This window comes from Lissotriton helveticus, chromosome 2_1, assembly GCF_964261635.1.
Source record: "Lissotriton helveticus chromosome 2_1, aLisHel1.1, whole genome shotgun sequence".
Classification (NCBI taxonomy): domain Eukaryota; kingdom Metazoa; phylum Chordata; class Amphibia; order Caudata; family Salamandridae; genus Lissotriton; species Lissotriton helveticus.
Window position 1 is genome coordinate 1,537,430,328 of NC_136059.1, and position 24,221 is coordinate 1,537,454,548.

The window sequence follows — 24,221 nt, forward strand, 5'->3', positions numbered from 1 at the left end:
CAATGGGATAGCACTGGCACTTCTCAGTGGAACCCCTATACCTTCACACTGAGCTCGCATGCTCCGACCTGCAGCTCAGCGGTGGAGTTTAATGTCAGCGAGAGCCTGCAACTGGCTCCTGCTGCCTCCATGCTGGAATCCAGCGAGATAACTCGGCGGGTTGAGGGCCTGCTGCTGAGAAGTTTCCGAGAGCGGCAAATCCGCCCTTCTACCTTCTGTGGTCAATAACGTGATTATCATTGAGCAGGACATAACTGACACCGGATGTTTACAGCGCTGCAAATCAGCGGTGGCCAATACTGTGGTACGGCAGGCAGGGGTGGAAGCCTGTTACCGACTAGGCTCATTGGAATGATGGAGACATGTTCACCACTGATGTATAAGGACGCGTAAAGCAACAACATAGCAAGTGGATGAGGTTTCTGGCGCATCCTGTGCTTTACAGGGGTCGATACTGTCTGGGTCTGAGCACTAACACTTATTTCACCAGCACTCGGGGCAAAGCAGCTTATGGCATCAGCACTTATCACGAGGCCTGTTACACTATTAGTGGAAAGGGTTCACACTTCTCAGCAAAAGTGCAATACTTACAAGGGCACCTACCCTCTACTGGGCTGCCAGACGTTTAGTGGGACAGTACCAACGCTACTCGTGAGTCTGTGGTACTTTTATTGCACAGCACCAGTACTTCTTATCAGGGCAACTGTACATTCAGCTGGGCATTACTGAGGTTTCACTTCATGGCTGCTGTTCTATTATTAGGACAGTGCAGGCGCTTGTTATGCAGGCTGCTATATCTGCAGTTGGTAGGAGAGAGATTTCACGGCAAGAGTGCTTCACCTTTCAATGAGATAGTACCGGCACTTTTAAGTGGAACCCCTATATCTTCAAACTGAGCTTGCGCACTCCGCCCTGCAACTCAGCGGTGGAGTTTAATGTCAGCTAGAGCCTGCACCTGGCTCCTGCTGCCACCATGCTGGAATCCAGTGAGATAACTTGGCGGGTTGAGTGCCCGCAGCTGAGAAGTTTCCGGGAGCGGCGAATCCGCCCTTCTACATTCTGTGGTCGATAACGTGATTACCATTGAGCAGGACATAACTGACACCGGATGTTTACAGCGCTGCCAATCAGCGGTGGCCAATACTGTGGTAGGGCAGGGAGTAGTGGAAGCCTGTTACCGACTAGGTTCATTGGAATGATGGAGACATGTTCACCACGAGGTGATATATAAGGCCGCTTAAAGCAACAACATAGTAAGTGGATGAGGTGTCTAGCGCATCCTGTGCTTTACAGGGGTCGATACTGTCCGGGTCTGAGCACTAACATTTCTTTCACCAGCACTCGGGGCAAAGCAGGTTATGGCATCAGCACTTATCACGTGGCCTGTTATACTCTTAGTGGAAAGGGTTAGCGCTTCTCAGCAAAAGTACAATACTTACAAGGGCACCTACCCTCTACTGGGCTGCCAGACGTTTAGTCGGACAGTACCAACGCTACTCGTGAGTCTGCGGTACTTTTACTGCACAGCACCAGTACTTCTTATCAGGGCACTGTATATTCAGCTGGGCATTACCGAGGTTTCATTTCATGGCTGCTGTTCTATGATTAGGTCAGTGCAGGCGCTTGGTATGCAGGCTGCTATATCTGCAGTTGGTAGGAGAGAGATTTCACGGCTAGAGTGCTTCACCTTTCAATGGGATATTAGCGGCACTTCTCAGTGGAACCCCTATACCTTCTCACTGAGATTACGCGCTCCGCCCTGCAGATCAGCGGTGGAGTTTAATGTCAGCGAGATCCTGCACGTGGCTCCTGCTGCCGCCATGCTGAAATCCAGCAAGATAACTCGGCGGGTTCAGTGCCTGCTGCTGAGAAGTTTCCGAGAGCGGCGAACCCGCCTTTCTACCTTCTGTGGTCGATAACATGATTTACATTGAGCGGGACATAACTGACACCGGATGTTTACAGCTCTGCAAATCAGCGGTGGCCAATATTGTGGTAGGGCAGGCAGGGGTGGAAGCCTGTTACCGACTAGGCTCATTGGAATTATGGAGACATATTCACCACGAGGTGATATATAAGGCCACGTAAAGCAACAACATAGCAAGTGGATGCGGTGTCTGGCGCATCCTGTGCTTTACAGGAGTCGATACTGTCCGGGTCTGAGCACTAACACTTCTTTCACAAGCTCTCGGGGCAAAGCAGGTTATGGCATCAGCACTTATCACGAGGCTTGTTACACTATTAGTGGAAAGGGTTCACACTTCTCAGCTAAAGTGCAATACTTACAAGGGCACCTGCCCTCTACTGGGCTTCCAGACGTTTAGTGAGACAGTACCAACTCTACTTGTGAGTCCGTGGTTCTTTTATTGCACAGCAGCAGTACTTCTTATCAGGGCAACTGTACATTCAGCTGGGCATTACTGAGGTTTCACTTCATGGCTGCTGTTCTATTATTAGGACTGTGCAGGCGCTTGTTATGCAGGCTGCTATATCTGCAGTTGGTAGGAGAGAGATTTCATGGCAAGAGTGCTTCACCTTTCAATGGGATAGTACCGGCACTTCTCAGTGGAACCCCTATAACTTCAAACTGAGCTCACGCGCTCCGCCCTGCAGCTCAGCGGTGCATTTTAATGTCAGCTAGAGCCTGCACCTTGCTCCTGCTGCTGCCATGCTGGATTCAAGCGAGATAACTCGGCGGGTTGAGTGCCCGCAGCTGAGAAGTTTCCAGGAGCGGCGAATTCGCCCTTCTACCTTCTGTGGTCGATAACGTGATTACCATTGAGCAGGATATAACTGACACCGGATGTTGATAGCGCTGCAAATCAGCGGTGGCCAATACTGTGGTAGGGTAGGCAGGGGTGGAAGCCTGTTACCGACTAGGCTCATTGGAATGATGGAGACATGTTCACCACTGATGTATAAGGCCGCGTAAAGCAACAACATAGCAAGTGGATGAGGTTTCTGGCGCATCCTGTGCTTTACAGGGGTCGATACTGTCTGGGTCTGAGCACTAACACTTATTTCACCAGCACTCGGGGCAAAGCAGCTTATGGCATCAGCACTTATCACGAGGCCTGTTACACTATTAGTGGAAAGGGTTCACACTTCTCAGCAAAAGTGCAATACTTACAAGGGCACCTACCCTCTACTGGGCTGCCAGACGTTTAGTGGGACAGTACCAACGCTACTCGTGAGTCTGTGGTACTTTTATTGCACAGCACCAGTACTTCTTATCAGGGCAACTGTACATTCAGCTGGGCATTACTGAGGTTTCACTTCATGGCTGCTGTTCTATTATTAGGACAGTGCAGGCGCTTGTTATGCAGGCTGCTATATCTGCAGTTGGTAGGAGAGAGATTTCACGGCAAGAGTGCTTCACCTTTCAATGAGATAGTACCGGCACTTTTAAGTGGAACCCCTATATCTTCAAACTGAGCTTGCGCACTCCGCCCTGCAACTCAGCGGTGGAGTTTAATGTCAGCTAGAGCCTGCACCTGGCTCCTGCTGCCACCATGCTGGAATCCAGTGAGATAACTTGGCGGGTTGAGTGCCCGCAGCTGAGAAGTTTCCGGGAGCGGCGAATCCGCCCTTCTACATTCTGTGGTCGATAACGTGATTACCATTGAGCAGGACATAACTGACACCGGATGTTTACAGCGCTGCCAATCAGCGGTGGCCAATACTGTGGTAGGGCAGGGAGTGGTGGAAGCCTGTTACCGACTAGGTTCATTGGAATGATGGAGACATGTTCACCACGAGGTGATATATAAGGCCGCTTAAAGCAACAACATAGTAAGTGGATGAGGTGTCTAGCGCATCCTGTGCTTTACAGGGGTCGATACTGTCCGGGTCTGAGCACTAACATTTCTTTCACCAGCACTCGGGGCAAAGCAGGTTATGGCATCAGCACTTATCACGTGGCCTGTTATACTCTTAGTGGAAAGGGTTAGCGCTTCTCAGCAAAAGTACAATACTTACAAGGGCACCTACCCTCTACTGGGCTGCCAGACGTTTAGTCGGACAGTACCAACGCTACTCGTGAGTCTGCGGTACTTTTACTGCACAGCACCAGTACTTCTTATCAGGGCACTGTATATTCAGCTGGGCATTACCGAGGTTTCATTTCATGGCTGCTGTTCTATGATTAGGTCAGTGCAGGCGCTTGGTATGCAGGCTGCTATATCTGCAGTTGGTAGGAGAGAGATTTCACGGCTAGAGTGCTTCACCTTTCAATGGGATATTAGCGGCACTTCTCAGTGGAACCCCTATACCTTCTCACTGAGATTACGCGCTCCGCCCTGCAGATCAGCGGTGGAGTTTAATGTCAGCGAGATCCTGCACGTGGCTCCTGCTGCCGCCATGCTGAAATCCAGCAAGATAACTCGGCGGGTTCAGTGCCTGCTGCTGAGAAGTTTCCGAGAGCGGCGAACCCGCCTTTCTACCTTCTGTGGTCGATAACATGATTTACATTGAGCGGGACATAACTGACACCGGATGTTTACAGCTCTGCAAATCAGCGGTGGCCAATATTGTGGTAGGGCAGGCAGGGGTGGAAGCCTGTTACCGACTAGGCTCATTGGAATTATGGAGACATATTCACCACGAGGTGATATATAAGGCCGTGTAAAGCAACATCATAGTAAGTGGATGCGGTGTCTGGCGCATCCTGTGCTTTACAGGATTCGATACTGTCCGGGTCTGAGCACTAACACTTCTTTCACAAGCTCTCGGGGCAAAGCAGGTTATGGCATCAGCACTTATCACGAGGCTTGTTACACTATTAGTGGGAAGGGTTCACACTTCTCAGCAAAAGTGCAATACTTACAAGGGCACCTGCCCTCTACTGGGCTTCCAGACGTTTAGTGGGACAGTACCAACTCTACTTGTGAGTCCGTGGTTCTTTTATTGCACAGCACCAGTACTTCTTATCAGGGCAACTGTACATTCAGCTGGGCATTACCGAGGTTTCACTTCATGGCTGCTGTTCTATTATTAGGACAGTGCAGGCGCTTGTTATGCAGGCTGCTATATCTGCAGTTGGTAGGAGAGAGATTTCACGGCAAGAGTGCTTCACCTTTCAATGGGATAGTACCGACACTTCTCAGTGGAACCCCTATAACTTCACACTGAGCTCACGCACTGAGGTACTGGGTTTTTAAGAACCGGCACAGAACCGGTAACCGAGCGGTGCCAGGGCACACCCAGAGACCTCGGGTTCTTTCCTGATCCAGACCACAGAAACTCAGAGTCTTCTAGGTGAAGTCAAAGATCGATTTATTGGTTGCAACCAAGGTAACAAGTGTCCTAGAAATACACCACACGGGGAGTATATTCTCAGGAGACTGCTCAAATTCACAAATTCAGGCTTCTCCTCTTATACAAAGTTTCTAGCTTCAGGCAAACATTCTTTGAATTTGTAGTATGTTATTTACAGTTATTGGTTACAAGAAAGAACAGAGTCATGATGACATGTACATATTTCACGTCGTGCTGCCCACAACAAATCACTCGGCAAGGCCTAACATTTCATCAGATATCGCTGGACCCCTAATAAAAACGGGCACCTCCCCATCATAAAGTAAGTGAAGAAAAGGAGTGGAGATAGATGTGAGCGAGATAGGGCAGGTGTGCGCGCTGAAATGGTTTTATGGTTTGTTGAGCCTTGATGCTCGGCCACTGGGAGGGGAACTGACCTAACGAGTTCGGCCTGTGGCAACGTTCCAAACTTGTACAGGTCATAGGAAAGTCGATTAAGGTGTACGTGTCTTTGTGGAGTCGAATTCAGCTGGATTAAGGCCTATGTACAGGGCAACACACCAAATGGCGGCTATATACAAAATGGATGCCAAGGGTTCAGGATATAAATGGTGATTTCGAGGTGAAATCATCACCTGAATGCGACGAAAATGCTTGCACATACTGTACTCGCCATTCTCGGTCTTTTGACACTAAATTCGTCGTATTACAACAAAGTTTTATTCCTAAAACTGGTATGGGTACAAGAGTTCGGATTTTCAGTACCACAAACCCTTCTTTTGCCCTTACATAGGCAATTAATCTATCCTCATGTTAGTCTGAGTCCAGATCTATATTCTTAAAGTCATTGAGATGTTGCTGTAACATCATCCTAGTACTTAGTTAATCTCTTGACACAGGCTTCCTTATACATGATGTGACACAGAGGCCACATATTGCAGGAGCGCACTGTATGCACAGACAGAACAGTAAAAGGATGGCTAAGATTATCCCAATGACCATCAGAATTTTCCAACCCCAGCCAGATATCAGATCCCAGAACCACCCTACTAGGGACCAATCTCCTTTATCCACATGAATAGATTCGGAAATCTTATGTAGTTTGGAGATGGCCTGATACACTGTCGGAGCGTTATCTGGGATAAAAATGCAACAGCTGGATTGGATCAATCTGCATACACCACCTCGGTCTGCAAGTATGACATCTAGAGCGACCCTGTTCTGAAGGGTCATAAGACGATCCGACTAGAGCTCAGCAGTTAAGTTACTAAGGGCACCGGCAGTTTCAATCACGGTGAATTCGACTACCCTTGTCAATTGCCTTATATTCCTGCTGTTAGCCATAGATCCCCAGAATGGCAGAAAACCCTTAGCAAAGTCTCCAAATTCTTGACCTGCAGTGTCTTCTTTACTCAAGACACCTCTAACTATCCTTGTCCGGTGGTAGTCTGCCGCTGCTGTGTAGGTGGGAGGCAACAGAAATGACACAAAACATGAGCCCGAAAAGTCAGGGGGCAACCATGTATAGGCTCTATCATGACAGATGAAATAAGTACCCTTTGCTGCTAGAAACGCAGGGGAAGTCTGAGATCCAAAAACATATGTTTCTGTACAGACACTTTTTCCTAACTGAGCTCTGGGATTCCTGCCAACACCTTGCAGACACAGATTACCTTGATGGGGTACAATCCAGATCGGGGAAGACTTTGTTACTTGCTGTTTCTCACTCACAGTAATTCCATATCTGGTCACGTTCCAACCTACATATGCAAGTATCTCATCATCGGGTGTATTTACATAAGAAGTTATGTCCCTACTCATGTCGATTATGCCTTTTATTAGGGCGCTAGTCTTGAGGTTATCTTTTACAGAGCGTAGGGGTTGGATTTCTCGTGCATATACGAACATTGTTCTGTATGCCCACACAGAGCCATTGTGACTAAAGGGCAGAACTAGATAAGGGATACCCTTATCCGTAGTGTGAGGCATAAGTTGACAAACCCAGCAGTTTGTTATGTTCATTGCTAGCTGGTGCTGATGCAGGAGCTGAATAAAGGAGTTGTTAATGAATTCTAGTCTTCGATTGGATTCGTGGTCAGGAAGGGGATGGAAAGAATGAGGGGAAGCAGTAGTAGCAGGTATGGGCGATGCCGTGGGTGTAAATGTCACACGAAAAGAGAATATGACGTAACTTATAAAAAATATCATCATACTGAATAACATACAAATGCATAATATTATAAAACTTCTCTTTGACATTGTTTCGCGTAATTGGTGTTTAAAGTTCGTTCGTTTGGCAGGTCTCTCCACATCGTGAAACTCCACCCTCTCTAAAAGTGCTGCCCGCGATGAGGAGGTTGATTCTGCTAAGGAGTGCTTCTGTCAGTCTAGGGCAACTCCCTTGGACCAACCAGAACTACCGACCTAACGTCGTTAGCTGCACTTTCCGAAGACTTTAGCCAATCGCGGCCCTAGCAGCGTGAACCCGGATGGCGGTTCGAAAAACAAAAATAAGCAAGTTTCCTAAATGGGAGAGCTGCACTTTCAAAAATAGTACTTGGGGGGGAAAATATTTGTTTATTAGTCCATGGATCTTTAGTCTCGAATTTGCAAAAGAAATTACTTTATTTGTTCATTTTCCTCGGTCTCAGACTGTAACGTCGCGTTCCAGGTATAGTCTGGTCCTGAAACAAAAGGTCAGGTTCTGCAGTGTTCAACAGTTCAGGCGGTGGCACAATCTTGTGCGAAATGTTCTCATTTTCTGGTTCAGAGTCAGAGCTTCTTTCGTGCAAATCGTTAAAAGGTACGGTATTTGGAACAGTATCATGTTCTGGATCAGTGACACCTGTCTTGACCCATTGGTCAGTAGGCAGGGGAGAAGGTATCTTCCTGCAATGGATCCCGTGGACCCAGTTGGTTTTTCCTTCCACTGGAACCGCAGATCTTGTAGAGAGTAGGACGAGGTGAGGCCCGGTCCACCTGGGCTGGTCGTTCTTTGTTCTTTGAAAATTCTTTACAAGTATCCACGAACCAGGGTCAATGTCGTGACCCGGAGTGTCAGAGACCGGAGGCAGAGTGTTGTGGACCTGTTGATGCAAAACACGTAATTTAGCCGTCAATTCATACAGATAATCGAGCAATATAGGGTGTTCCAGTTCACTAAATTTCGTGGGCCTAGGCATTCCCCAAATGTTGGCTGTCCGGCCAAAAACTATTTCATAAGGGCTAAGTTTTACTCGTGAATGCACAGTCATTCTAGTGGACAGGAGTGCTAAAGGTAGAGCGTCAGGCCATTTAAGGCCTGTGCTCGCTTGGATTTTGGCCAGTTTAAGCTTTAACGTGCCATTGTAGCATTCTACTAGTCCAGCTGATTGGGGGTGATTTGCAGCGTGGAACTTTTGTCTAATACCTAACCCTTCACACACTCTCTTCATCACACGACCCACAAATTCACTTCCATTATCAGACCAGACCACTCTAGGCATTCCGAACCTCGGGAAGTACTCTTTCACCAGGGCTTTTGCTGTGGACAAGGCAGTATTATCTTTTAGGGGATAGGCTTCTATCCATCTTGAGAAAGCACACACAACAACTAGTACGTATTTTAAATTGTTGCATCTCTCCATGTGGATGAAATCTAGCTGCAAAACCTCGAACGGATACGTAGGGGGTGCAAAGTGACCAGCTGGAGTTGGGGTTCCCCTACCTGGGTTGTGTTTCAAACAAACCATGCAATTCTTGACAACATTCTCTGCACATTTGGGAATCCCTGAATTCTTCCATACTGGGGCCAACAACTCGCAAATCCCTTTCACGCCGATATGAGCCATTCCATGAGCCATTGTAACTACTGCAGGCACGTATGCATCGGGTAACAACCATCTCTGATGTTCTGATAATTCAATCCAACACCCATTTGAATCCACTCTACCCGTACTTTCTCTCCACACGCTCAATTCGCTCTCTGTGGCCTCGGCTTGAATGGACTTCACACTCTCTATGGTGTCTACACATATTCCAACATCACCAGTCCCTCTTGCAGGGCTTGCAACATACATTCGGCTCATTACATTTCTCGCCGTCTCTCTCGCGATTTCGTCAGCAAATGCATTTCCACGACCAACATCATCAGTCACCCTCTTGTGAGCACTACATTTCACAATCGCCATTTGCTGGGGCAGGGTCAGTGATTCAAGAAGCTCATTCACCAACTGACCATGCTGAATCTTTGCTCCATGCGAAGTCAGGAACCCACGTTCTCTCCACAATCGTCCAAAACTGTGAACCACACCAAATGCATACTGACTGTCGGTATAGATAGTCACTTTCATTCCTTTAGACAACACACATGCTCTCGTGAGTGCAACTAATTCAGCTGCTTGAGCTGAATTATGTGGCACACGTGCAGTTTCTACAATTGTGTGCAATGTCGTGACAGCATATGCTGCAGTCGTGTCACCATTCGGGAGCTTGAAGCATGAACCATCTACCCATAATGTACCATCACATTCGGTAAGGGGAGTATCGGACAAGTCTATTCTCCCTTTCGTTTCTTCCTCTGTTCTAAGGAAACAATCGTGCTGTCCTGACACATCTGATCCTTCAGCAATTGGTAACAATGTAGCTAGGTTCAATCTGCTGCACCTTTTTATGCGCACATGACTTGCTAGTAGGGTCAATTCGTAGCTAGACAACCGAGCACTAGTTATGTGCTGTGTCCTAGTTCTATTTAGTAACGTCTCTACTGCATGTGGAACCATCACGACTAGTGTGTTATTCATTACCAGACCAGCAGACTGTCGAATAGAAACAGCTGCTGCTGCTGTGGCTCTTAGGCAACTTGGCAAGGCTTTGGCTACCAGACCCAAAGTCGATGAAAAGTAAGCGCATGGACGCTGTCTATCTCCAAACAACTGAGTCAACACAGATAATGCACAACCGTCCTTCTCATGGACGTACAGTGTGAAAGGCTTACTGTAGTCGGGGGTACCCAACACAGGAGCCGAACACAATGCTGCGCGTAGTTCGAGAAAACTTTTCTGACACTCTTCAGACCAAGGTACAGGATTGGGCGTATTTTGTATATCAATGCCACCAAAGGTTTGGCTAATAACGAGAAATTTGGAATCCACTGTCTACAGTACGAGGTAATGCCCAAGAAAGCACGCACTTCTCTCTGTGTTCTAGGTACGTTCAATTTCGCTATTGCCTGAATTCTTTCTGGGGTCAGTTTCCTTCCCTCCTTCGATAAGAGGTGACCTAAGTAGGTCACTTCTTGTCGGCAATATTGGAGCTTGGAAAGTGACACCTTGTGATGTAAATCACACAAATGACGCAATAGTGACAGTGTGGCCTTTTTGCAAATTTCCGCATTGTCTGCAGCAATGAGTAAATCGTCCACATATTGTACAAGAGCTGCACCTTTAGGCAAAACGATTGTATCAAGCTGTGTTTTTAGCGCTTGACTGTATATTGACGGACTTTCACAGTAGCCTTGAGGAGCGCGTTTCAAACGGAAACTGCGACCTCCTAAAGTGAAGGAGAAAATGTCCCTGCTCTCCTCAGCAATCGGGATGCTGAAGAAGGCATTCTTCAGGTCAATCACCGAGAACCAAGAGGCAGAAGCTGGGATCATTGTCAACAATGTGGTAATGTCGGGTACAACTGGAAATTGTGGCACAACTATTTTATTATTTATTTTTATTTATTTATTTTATTTATTTATGACATTTTTAGTGCGCAACTAATACCCGAGGGTGTCTAGGCGCAGTAAGATCCTCTAGGATACAGTAATTGATAAACAAACTTATCGGTTGAAGAGCCATGTCTTCAAGGCTCTACGGAAGCAAATGAGAGTAGGGGCGGTTTTGATATGTGAAGGGAGAGAATTCCACAATCTGGGAGTTGCTACCAGGAATCGTCTGTCACCCCAGGTGGCCGTTCTTGTTCGGGGAACCGGTAGTAAACAATTGGCTGCTGATCTTAGGTTCCTTTTAGGGGTATAAATCTGAAATGCCTGTCTTAGGAATTTCGGGCCAGTATGATGAATGACCTTATAGGCAATGCATAAGGCTTTGAATTTTATCCTGCTCTCCACTCTTAGCCAGTGAAGATGGCGTATAGCTTCCGAGGTGGACTGGCGCTTAGGAATATTGAGGAGGATTCTGGCTGCCATATTTTGAATAGATTGGAGCTTATTCAAGATATATTTATGAGTATTGAGAAAGAGAGCATTTCCGTAATCCAGCTTAGAAAACACCAAGGTGGTGATTAGGGTTTTTCCAGCAGATGCTGGTAAGTACGGTAGCAGTTTTTTTATCTTTTTCAACGTAAAGAAGGCGGCTGAAACAACCTTATTTACATGATGTTTGAATGATAGCTGTTTGTCAAAGATCACTCCAAGATTCCTGACCTTTGCGACTGGGACCGGAGGAGGACCCATCAGAGTAGGCCACCAGGACTGGGACCATTCAGGAGAGATGTTACCAAAGGTCATAACCTCCGTCTTCTCCGCATTCAATTTTAAGCAATTGCTATGCATCCATGCTTGTACCTCCAGTATCCCCTCCTGGAACTTAGCTGCCACCATCGGGCCGTTCTTATGCACTGCCAGCACAAGTTGGGTGTCGTCAGCGTAAGAAGTTAAACGCATCCCATGAGATTTTATGACCCTTGCCAAGTCTGCGACATAAATGTTAAAAAGCGCAGGACTTAATGAGGATCCTTGGGGGACTCCGCATGGCAGTTCAGAGGTCGGTGAATAATGGTTGCCCAATTTGACTGCCTGTTTGCGGTTAGCTAGAAAGGAGGCTATGAGATCTTTGGCCAGATGGTTAATCCCCAGGGCGGCGACACGGTCGACCAAGATGGCATGGTCGACCGTGTCGAAGGCCGCCGAGAGATCTAGCAGAATAAGCACTGCTGCTCCTCCCGAATCCAAGATGTCTCTGATTTCATCGGAGGCCTTTATCAGTGCTGTCTCCGTTCCGTGTCCCCTCCGGAAGCCAAACTGCGTGTCATCCAAGAGTTCGTGTTGGTCAATGAACTCTGAGAGCTGCTGGTTCATAATGGCCTCAATGATTTTAGCGGGAAAGGGAAGGCATGCAATGGGTCTGTAGTTGGCCGTGATGGTAGGGTCTAAGGTAGTCTTTTTAAGCAAAGGTTTAACGATAGCCTTCTTCCAAATCTCTGGGTAGACACCTGTTTTGAAGATGGCGTTACAGATAGTAGTAAGCGGCAGAGAAATGGTATTGTAAAGTTGATTCATTATTTCAGGACGGCATGGATCGAGCGGAGAACCCGATTTGATCTTGGCAGCTAATATGCTGACCTGATCTTGTGTCACTGGCTTAAAACCCGAGAAAGCAGGATAGGCCACAGCCCTACAAGAGGAAGGATCAGTCCTAACGACCACTGGTTGCTGTGGAAAAATGGAATAGATGTCCATTACCTTAGTAGTAAAGAAAGTGGCCAACGAGTTACAGAATTCCTGTGATTGTTCAGTCACAGGTCCAGTAGGTGGGGTTGAAAGAGAATTCACCACCTGGAATAGCATTCTTGACGAATTCTGGGCCTGTTCGATTTGACCAGTAAAAAATATTTTTTTTTGAGTGGTGATAGCTTTCTTATAAATCGCTAAAGCATCTTTATAAGTTTGCTTAGCGGAGGGACTGTAGTGCTTTCTCCAGTGTCTTTCTAAGCTTCTACAATACTGACGCTGGAGACGCAATTCTTCTGTAAACCATTGGGCCGATGGAGTACATCTGTTTGGGCGATAAGATTTCTCAGGTGCCACCTGATTGGCTGCCTTTAATAACCAGCCCTGAAAGTTAGTGGACAAGATTTCTGGATCACAGGAGCTTACCGGGACCGAGGTTCTTAGAAGATTTGAAAGATGTGGAACATCGGCGTTTTTCCAAGCTCGTATGCCCAGTGACGACCGGGCTTTGGTCTGGGGGGGGTTGGCTTGTAATGCTCGAATTCTAAAGATGATGGCTTGATGGTCAGACCATACCAATGGTAGTACTGCTACCAGATCAATGCCTGGGTTGTTTGTAAACAGACCATCAAGTGTATGCCCAGCTTCATGCGTAGGGCCCCTTACCAACTGTTGCATTCCTATTGCTTGCATGTCTGTAGTAAGTTGGACTGTATCCTTATTTTCCATATCTTCCAGCGGAAAATTAAAATCCCCAAGGATTGTATAGTCCAAGGATCCTAATACAGCTTCGGTGATTTCAGCGAGTGCAGCTAAAAAATTTGTTCGAGGACCCGGTGGCCTATAAACCAATGTCCCTTTAAAAGCTTGCTTCTGCGTGAGATTAATAACAAACGTGATAGCTTCGCAGTTTGAAGTTGGAATATGCTCAAATTTTATCCGATAAGCATCTTTATGGATGATGGCTAAGCCACCACCTCTCCCAGAAGTTCTATCTTGTCTAACGACGCAATAGCCTTCGGGGGTAGCCAAGACGAAATCAGGGCCTGAAGCCTCATCTCCCCAGGATTCCGTAATAAAAAGAATATCCAATTCCTGGTTGATAATACAGTCCCTAATAGATAAACTATGTTTGGGGAGGGAGCGAGAGTTGATCAGTGCTGCTCTAAAGTACTGTGCAGTTCGAGATTGGTCGATCTCTTCTCTAAGGTCGATCACGAATCTGTACACAGGTGGTTGGGAAGGGTCAGTTAGTTTTAAAACAGGCAGAACTGGACTGTTGCAAACGTTTCCTCTTGTTTCCTCAATCACGTCTTTTGCAATTAGCTCGTAAACGTAAAGGCTTTCTCACCCTCTCTGGAAATTCGGTACTGGGGAATTCGTGGCATTTTAACATTGGCTTTTAATGTTACAACATATGGTGGAATTTCTAAAAGACCCACATCATTAGGACCAGTGGCCCAAAGGATATCGGGTAGAAATGACAATTCTGCTGGAAGCTTATTTCTTGACAGGTACATGGGAGAAACCACTTTCTTACCTAAAGTAAGTTCTACTCCTGATGGAGAACAATACAAAGTTGCATACAATCTTTTTAGTAAATCCAATCCTAACAAGTTTTCACCACAACCTGTTGTCATAATAAGGGGTGCTTCAAATTCACAAGGACCAACAGAAAGAGACAGAGGGTCAGAAATTGGATTTCTAATCGGGCGCCAGAAAAACCTACAGAAACATTCATTTCGCCAGACAAAGGTGCGCCAGGGAGTTTGGAGTGCATAATAGAACTCTTTGTAGCACCAGTATCCAGCAGAAAAGGTTCTGACACACCTGATGTAATCACCTCAACCTATGGTCCACTCTGATCTACTGGAACTGAAACAACTCCCTCTCTTTGTCCAAGGCTGTCCTAGCAATCATTATTGCTCCATTGTTCGCTTTCTGTATAGTAATCATCAGTATAGTACTGAGCTGTCCTACTTGATGCGTCATTCTGCTGATCGAATTTATTCATAGAATTCTGTGGTGGAAGAGACTGCGCATTTTGGGGGACGTTTCCACGTCCTCTACCTCTAGGTGCTTGCTGAACGCCTCTACCTCTTACGTGTGAAACACCATTTGCACGTTGTAGCAAGATAGGGCAATTATACTTAAAATGACCTTCTTCCTTGCAATACAGACACTGGTTGGGGCCTACAGTGACACGTGGCTGATTATACTCGGCTCTTTGCCAATTTCTCTGTGAATGCTGAAAATTATTCTGATAGTTGTTCTGACCACCGTTACTCTGGCCATTACTAGCGCCACGTGGCGGATAAGCTTGCTGTAATAAAACCTTCGTTTTTAACTCTTTTGTTTTCTTGTCTGCTTTATCCTTCTCATCTTTGTCTCTGTTTTCGTAATATTGGGCAGTAGCCAATATCTGAGTCGAAGACGAGACAGCCCAAGAACTTTCTGAATCCTTTATCTTTTTACAGAGTTCTGGAAGTAAATTGTGCACGAATTTATCGACAAATAATCGCTGGCCACCTTCAGTGGTCATATCTTGACCGCTGTGATCGACAAATGTTTCTTCAAACCTGGTGAAGAAATCTGAGACAGTTTCGTCTTTCTTCTGCTTGCATGCGGATAACTTGTCCCAGTTTACACGTATTGCAGACATTATCGTTTTCATGTAATCAACTATTTTACTAGGGTGGCTCTCGTTGGCGACGCAGCGATAGCGGTCTCCCAGGTGCCTGTGCCGCGGATGCCGCTCACCGAAAGGGACAGGGCCTATTCATTCTCATTGAACATCCCGAAAGGGGTGACTCAAAATCCCCCAGAGAGTTGTCTCTGTGTCCCATGAGCACACCAGAGGACCTCGGATCAGGGAGCAACACTGAACTGGAGTCCGTACTTCGACTTCGTAAGGGACACATGCCCGTTGATTTGCCGGGGACAGAACCCAACGATGAGCAGTGCAGTGAGCTGGGGCCCCTCTTAGTGGACCCCCCTGCAGTTCAAGAAGACAGTCAAGAGGAATGTGAATGTCCCAATGAACCTGTTCAAGAAGATGAAGGGTTTATGGGCATGGCCCCACTGTTGCAGGCCCACCATGCCATGGAACGCGTAGAAGAGTTTATGTGCAAGGTATGGGAAGGTCGATGGCGTGTCATCCCACACGATGTTTTACCTGACTGGCTGAAAGACAATGATTACCTTCTGCACGGGCATAGACCACCACTGCCCTCCTTCCGAGCGTGCTTCAAAAGCATTTTCAGGATACATACAGAGACAGGCAACATCTGGACGCACCTCTTAGGTTGTGTTTTTTTCCTTTGCTTGGGGATTTTCTACATGTTCCGGCCCAACATTGCCTTTGTGGCCCCCATTCAGGAGAAGGTGGTCATTGGACTGTTCTTTTTAGGTGCCATCCTCTGCCTCTCGTTCTCATGGGTGTTCCACACGGTCTACTGCCACTCTGAAGGGGTCTCCAGAGTCTTCTCCAAGTTGGATTACTCTGGCATTGCATTCCTGATTATGGGCAGCTTTGTTCCATGGCTCTACTACTCTTTCTATTGCAACCCTCAGCCCTGTTTCGTGTACTTGATCATCATCTGTGTGCTAGGGATAGCAGCCATCGTCGTTTCGCAGTGGGACCTGTTTGCCACTCCTCAGTACCGAGGGGTGAGAGCTGGGGTTTTTGTGGGACTGGGCCTGAGTGGCATCATCCCTACTCTGCACTTTGTCATCGCCGAGGGCTTCTTGAAGGCCGCCACAATGGGTCAAGTTGGCTGGCTGTTTCTCATGGCCACCCTTTACATCACTGGGGCCTTACTGTATGCCGCCCGCATCCCCGAGCGATTCTTCCCTGGAAAATGTGACATCTGGTTTCACTCCCATCAACTATTCCACATCTTTGTTGTTGCTGGAGCCTTTGTCCATTTCCATGGTGTGTCCAACCTCCAGGAGTTCCGCTTCACCGTTGGAGGAGGCTGTAGTGCGCAGGATGTGCTGTAGCACCTATCTTTCCCATCAAAAATGGGGGAACAAGTGGAAAACCGCTGCGTGGTGAAACTATAGGTTGGAATTTTCCATGAACTATGTGAAGATGAAGTGAAAAACACGTCCAACTGGAACCTGGAGCCCCCTTAGGTGGACTTGAATAAAGAAATTGCGGGCAACAAAATTCTTACCTCAGATGATTGAAATGAGAAAGTGTAACATTAATTTATACCTGTAAAAGCACGGAGGAAAGGAGTATAGGAGTCTTAAAAAATGCAAGATGGGATTTTTGTTAAATGCCATATTTATTTATAGAATATATGGGGGGCTCTAAGTTAGGCAGATTTTGTTAATAATGTTGAATTGAACAACATGTAAAATGGTTTGATTTACATGCTGATTTGGGAAGGGTAAAAGAACAGTTTAATGTAAATAAAATTTATAACTTTCCGTTAACCATAACTTTATAGAAGTATAAAAAAGGTGGAATGGAAGGGATGGGGGTTATTTTGTATAGAAATCCATACATACTAGGTAGTTTTGCTACCAAAGGCTCAGGCTTGGCACCACCAACTTGTCGGGCGTCTGCAATAGCAATGTTAGCCCATGAATCACCTAATTCTTGATCATGATCTGTATGACGTATTTTACTCCATAAAGGCTGCGGAACAACGTTCCCAAATAACATGTCTATGTCGGCTAAATTCATTATACATGACCCAGCAGTCTGTGACAACTCTTTGTAATACCCTGCAGGATTTTTACGCGGATCAGGTAACGTCTGTTTGAGTGCTAAAACTTCAGCTCGCTTCCATGGGACATGGACCCACACATGCTGAAAGTGGGGCAGAATAGGCGGTACAACGGATGAGTCACCCTCCCTCCATTGTGGGGGAACTTCTCTCATGGGGTATTGACGTGCCTTTTTCCTACTAGATGTAGCACATTCAGATGATGACCCAGAACTACTTCCCTTACTTCGATATGATAACAATACCTCAACTGCTTTTTCGACATCGGGGCCTACAATCATGCCGTCCCCAAATTTAAACCGTACACGACACAACTCTTGCGGGTTGCTCTCCTGACCATTGTCTTCCAAATCCTCACACAGAAAAACACACATCTGCTCAAAAACATATCTCTGTGTCGGTGCATCCCATTGACGAAACACTTCCATGACAGATTCTACATCATATTTCATGGTATCCATAGCCCATTTCCGTGCTAACCTATTCAATGAATCTCTCTCCTGATAATCAGGCATTTGGCTTCGCCACTGTCTTCGTCCCATATTAGGGGTCGTTTTAGGCGACCGAAAAAGTGGTGAAGGAATGTTAGTAACAATGCTGGCCATTTTATGCCAGACGGAAGGTGAAAGTGAAGGAAGAACTGGCGGAAAAAACAGAGTCAGGTAAGGCAGAAACAGAGGTAATTGTCGAACGAGCATCAGGAGAAATAGAAGGTGTGCTAGGCGGATTTGGAGAAGGAGCATTAGGAGAAGTAGATGTGATCGGTGAGTCTTGAGGAGTCTGCACCAGAGAGATAGAAGCCAGCTGAAGAGCAGCTGGTGAGTGCTGTAAAGGAGCAGACATAACAGCTACCGGAGGTGCAACTAAAGGTTGCGGAGGTGCTGTGGCATTTTGTGCATAGGGTGGTGGTGAACTTAGCAAATGCGACATTAATGGATCTTTTCCACGCTCTTTTGCTGCCTCTTGCTGAAGAGACCGTAAAACAGGATAGCATTTATCTATTGCCATTTTACGTTGCCTGTGCAACTGCTCATGTATCTGTTCCTCTTCATTGTCCTTAAATTTCATCACGGCTTGCATTGCTGAAATACCCCTTTCCTTCTTATTTTTCTTCTCTATTTAATTTCCTTTTGTTTGGCCTCTTTACGCCATAGGTGGAACGAGTCAAACATCGCCGTCCGGGCTTTCTTTTTGAACAGTTTGACCTCAAGATTATCTAGAATTTCTGCGTCAAAACTACCGTATTGGGGCCATTTTAGAACACCATCGTTTCTGGTGTATTTAATCCACACCTCATTATATGCGATGGGACCTACTCCGTGTTTGACATATAACTCATATGTTGGAGTTCCAACCGGAGGAACCGGACACGAGTCCTCCAATCGGGAGTCCCTATTATTTTTACCAATACAAAACAAGTTTCTAAGTCTAAGACCAGGCATGTTCGCTCACTAGTCTAGTTCCAAACTTCGAAGGATTATCGATTACGATCTTTCTTGTGAATACACAAGTCCTTCAGTTTTGTTGCTTGCAAGTACCAACACAAACCTCAAAATACCCAAAACTCTAGAACCACCTAAGGACTGGGAGACGCTCCACTCATACTTAACTGAAATATCGATGACGTCACTCAGAATACTCGTCTTAGTGTTTCGCTCTACCAAACTTCAAGGGTCCAAATCAGGGCGATATCCAAGGCAGCAGTCCTTTGTAGCCGTCGGGAAGCGGGGAACCTCGCAGCAAAGACCTTCGGACCACGTCGACATGCAGGGGTCGCTGAAGTGGCTGGCCGTCCTCCGGAATTTCCACACGAAGCTCCTCACGATCCTCTGGCTGACTGGTACCACTGGAATCGCCCCACGTTGGGCGCCAACTGAGGTACTGGGTTTTTAAGAACCGGCACAGAACCGGTAACCCAGCGGTGCCAGGGCACACCCAGAGACCTCGGGTTCTTTCCTGATCCAGACCACAGAAACTCAGAGTCTTCTAGGTGAAGTCAAAGATCGATTTATTGGTTGCAACCAAGGTAACAAGTGTCCTAGAAATACACCACACGGGGAGTATATTCTCAGGAGACTGCTCGAATTCACAAAGTCAGGCTTCTCCTCTTATACAAAGTTTCTAGCTTCAGGCAAACATTCTTTGAATTTGTAGTATGTTATTTACAGTTATTGGTTACAAGAAAGAACAGAGTCATGATGACATGTACATATTTCACGTCGTGCTGCCCACAACAAATCACTCGGCAAGGCCTAACATTTCATCAGATATCGCTGGACCCCTAATAAAAACGGGCACCTCCCCATCATAAAGTAAGTGAAGAAAAGGAGTGGAGATAGATGTGAGCGAGATAGGGCAGGTGTGCGCGCTGAAATGGTTTTATGGTTTGCTGAGCCTTGATGCTATCTTGTTCGGCCACTGGGAGGGGAACTGACCTAACGAGTTCGGCCTGAGGCAACGTTCCCAACTTGTACAGGTCATAGGAAAGTCGATTAAGGTGTACGTGTCTTTGTGGAGTCGAATTCAGCTGGATTAAGGCCTATGTACAGGGCAACACACCAAATGGCGGCAATATACAAAATGGATGCCAAGGGTTCAGGATATAAATGGTGATTTCGAGGTGAAATCATCACCTGAATGCGACGAAAATGCTTGCACATACTGTACTCGCCATTCTCGGTCTTTTGACACTAAATTTGTCGTATTACAACAAAGTTTTATTCCTAAGACTGTTATGGGTACAAGAGTTCGGATTTTCAGTACCACAGCGCTCTGCCCTGCAGCTCAGCAGTGCAGTTTAATGTCAGCTAGAGCCTGCACCTTGCTCCTGCTGCCGCCATGCTGGTTTCAAGCGAGATAACTCGGCGGGTTGAGTGCCCGCAGCTGAGAAGTTTCCGGGAGCGGCGAATCCGCCCTTCTACCTTCTGTGGTCGATAACGTGATTACCATTGAGCAGTATATAACTGACACCGGATGTTGATAGCACTGCAAATGAGCGGTGGCCAATACTGTGGTAGGGTAGGCAGGGGTGGAAGCCTGTTACCGACTAGGCTCATTGGAATGATGGAGACATGTTCACCACGAGGTGATATATAAGGCCGCGTAAAGCAACAACATAGTAAGTGGATGCGGTGTCTGGCGCATCCTGTGCTTTACAGGAGTCGATACTGTCCGGGTCTGAGCACTGACACCTCTTTCACAAGCTCTCGGGGCAAAGCAGGTTATGGCATCTGCACTTATCACGAGGCTTGTTACACCATTAGTGGAAAGGGTTCACACTTCTCAGCAAAAGTGCAATACTTACAAGGGCACCTACCCTCTACTGGGCTTCCAGACGTTTAGTGGGACAGTACCAACTCTACTCGTGAGTCCGTGGTTCTTTTATTGCACAGCACCAGTACTTCTCATCAGGGCAACTGTACATTCAGCTGGGCATTACCGAGGTTTCACTTCATGGCTGCTGTTCTATTATTAGGACAGTGCAGGCGCTTGTTATGCAGGCTGTTATATCTGCAGTTGGTAGGAGAGAGATTTCACGGCAAGAGTGCTTCACCTTTCAATGGGATAGTACCGGCACTTCTCAGTGGAACCCCTATAACTTCACACTGAGCTCACGCGCTCCGCCCTGCAGCTCAGCGGTGCAGTTTAATGTCAGCTAGAGCCTGCACCTGGCTCCTGCTGCCGCCATGCTGGATTCAAGCGAGATAACTCGGCGGGTTGAGTGCCCGCAGCTGAGAAGTTTCCGGGAGCGGCGAATCCGCCCTTCTACCTTCTGTGGTCGATAACGTGATTACCATTGAGTAGGATATAACTGACACCGGATGTTTACAGCGCTGCAAATCAGCGGTGGCCAATACTGTGGTAGGGCAGGCAGGGGTGGAAGCCTGTTACCGACTCGGCTCATTGGAATGATGGAGACATGTTCACCAGGAGGTGATATATAAGGCTGCGTAAAACAACAACATAGTAAGTGGATGAGGAGTCTGATGCATCCTGTGCTTTACAGGGGTCGATACCGCCTGGGTCTGAGCACTAACACTTCTTTCACAAGCACTCGGGGCAAAGCTGCTGATGGCATCAGCACTTATCACGAGGCCTGTTACACTATTAGTGGAAAGGGTTCGCACTTCTCAGCAAAAGTGCAATACTTACAAGGGCACCTACCCTCTACTGGGCTGCCAGACCTTTAGTGGGACAGTACCAACGCTACTCGTGAGTCTGCGGTACTTTTATTGTACAGCACCAGTACTTCTTATCAGGGCAACTTTACATTCAGCAGGGCATTACCGAGGTTTCACTTCATGGCTGCTGTTCTATTATTAGGAAAGTGCAGGCGCTTGTTATGCAGGCTGCTATATCTGCAGTTGGTAGGAGAGAGATTTCACGGCAAGAGTGCTTCACCTTTCAATGGGATAGTAGCGGCACTTCTCAGTGGAAACCCTATAACTTCACACTGAACTTGCGCGTTCCGCCCTGCAGCTCAGCGGTGGAGTTTAATGTCAGCGAGAGCCTGCACCTGACTCCTGCTGCCCTTATGCTGGAATCCAGCGAAATAACTCGGCGGGTTGAGTGCCTGCTGCTGAGAAGGTTCCGAGAGCGACGAATCCGCCCTTCTACCTTCTGTGGTCGATAATGTGATTACCATTGAGCAGGATATAACTGACACCGGATGTTGATAGCGCTGCAAATCAGCGGTGGCCAATACTGTGGTAGGGTAGGCAGGGGTGGAAGCCTGTTACCGACTAGGCTCATTGGAATGATGGAGACATGTTCACCACGAGGTGATATATAAGGCCGTGTAAAGCAACATCATAGTAAGTGGATGTGGTGTCTGGCGCATCCTGTGCTTTACAGGATTCGATACTGTCCGGGTCTGAGCACTAACACTTCTTTCACAAGCTCTCGGGGCAAAGTAGGTTATGGCATCAGCACTTATCACGAGGCTTGTTACACTATTAGTGGAAAGGGTTCACAATTCTCAGCAAAAGTGCAATACTTACAAGGGCACCTGCCCTCTACTGGGCTTCCAGACGTTTAGTGGGACAGTACCAACTCTACTTGTGAGTCCGTGGTTCTTTTATTGCACAGCACCAGTACTTCTTATCAGGGCAACTGTACATTCAGCTGGGCATTACCGAGGTTTCACTTCATGGCTGCTGTTCTATTAATAGAACAGTGCAGGCGCTTGTTATGCAGGCTGCTATATCTGCAGTTGGTAGGAGAGAGATTTCACGGCAAGAGTGCTTCACCTTTCAATGGGATAGTACCGACACTTCTCAGTGGAACCCCTATAACTTCACACTGAGCTCACACGCTCCACCCTGCAGCTCAGCGGTGCAGTTTAATGTCAGCTAGAGCCTGCACCTGGCTCCTGCTGCCGCCATGCTGGATTCAAGCGAGATAACTCGGCGGGTTGAGTGCCCGCAGCTGAGAAGTTTCCGGGAGCGGCGAATCCGCCCTTCTACCTTCTGTGGTCGATAACGTGATTACCATTGAGCAGGATATAACTGACACCGGATGTTGATAGCGCTGAAAATCAGCGGTGGCCAATACTGTGGTAGGGTAGGCAGGGGTGGAAGCCTGTTACCGACTAGGCCCATTGGATTGATGGAGACATGTTCACCACGAGGTGATATATAAGGCCGCGTAAAGCAACAACATAGTAAGTGGATGCGGTGTCTGGCGCATCCTGTGCTTTACAGGAGTCGATACTGTCCGGGTCTGAGCACTAACACTTCTTTCACAAGCTCTCGGGGCAAAGCAGGTTATGGCATCAGCACTTATCACGAGGCTTGTTACACTATTAGTGGAAAGGGTTCACACTTCTCAGCAAAAGTGCAATACTTACAAGGGCACCTTCCCTCTACTGGGCTTCCAGACGTTTAGTGGGACAGTACCAACTCTACTTGTGAGTCCGTGTTTTTTTTATTGCACAGCACCAGTTCTTCTTATCAGGGCAACTGTACATTCAGCTGGGCATTACCGAGGTTTCACTTCATGGCTGCTGTTATATTATTAGGACAGTGCAGGCGCTTGTTATGCAGGCTGCTATATCTGCAGTTGGTAGGAGAGAGATTTCACGGCAAGAGTGCTTCACCTTTCAATGGGATAGTACCGGCACTTCTCAGTGGAACCCCTATAACTTCAAACTGAGCTCACGCGCTCCGCCCTGCAGCTCAGCGGTGCAGTTTAATGTCAGCTAGAGCCTGCACCTGGCTCCTGCTGCCGCCATGCTGGATTCAAGCGAGATAACTCGGCGGGTTGAGTGCCCGCAGCTGAGAAGTTTCCGGGAGCGGCGAATCCGCCCTTCTACCTTCTGTGGTCGATAACGTGATTACCATTGAGCAGGATATAACTGACACCGGATGTTGATAGCGCTGCAAGTCAGCGGTGGCTAATACTGTGGGAGGGTAGGCAGGGGTGGAAGCCTGTTACCGACTAGGCTCATTGGAATGATGGAGACATGTTCACCACGAGGTGATATATAAGGCCGCGTAAAGCAACAACATAGTAAGTGGATGCGGTGTCTGGCGCATCCTGTGCTTTACAGGAGTCGATACTGTCTGTGTCTGAGCACTAACACTTCTTTCACAAGCTCTCGGGGCAAAGCAGGTTATGGCATCAGCACTTATCACGAGGCTTGTTACACTATTAGTGGAAAGGGTTCACACTTCTCAGCAAAAGTGCAATACTTACAAGGGCACCTACCCTCTACTGGGCTTCCAGACGTTTAGTGGGACAGTACCAACTCTACTCGTGAGTCCGTGGTTCTTTTATTGCACAGCACC

The 24,221-nt window shown here is 47.2% G+C and overlaps 1 pseudogene; it reads left to right on the forward strand.

Moving 5' to 3' along the window:
* Positions 1 to 15,394: 15,394 nt before the first annotated feature.
* Positions 15,395 to 17,209, forward strand: LOC144818765 (adiponectin receptor protein 2 pseudogene; annotated as a pseudogene).
* The last annotated feature ends 7,012 nt before the right edge of the window (positions 17,210 to 24,221 follow it).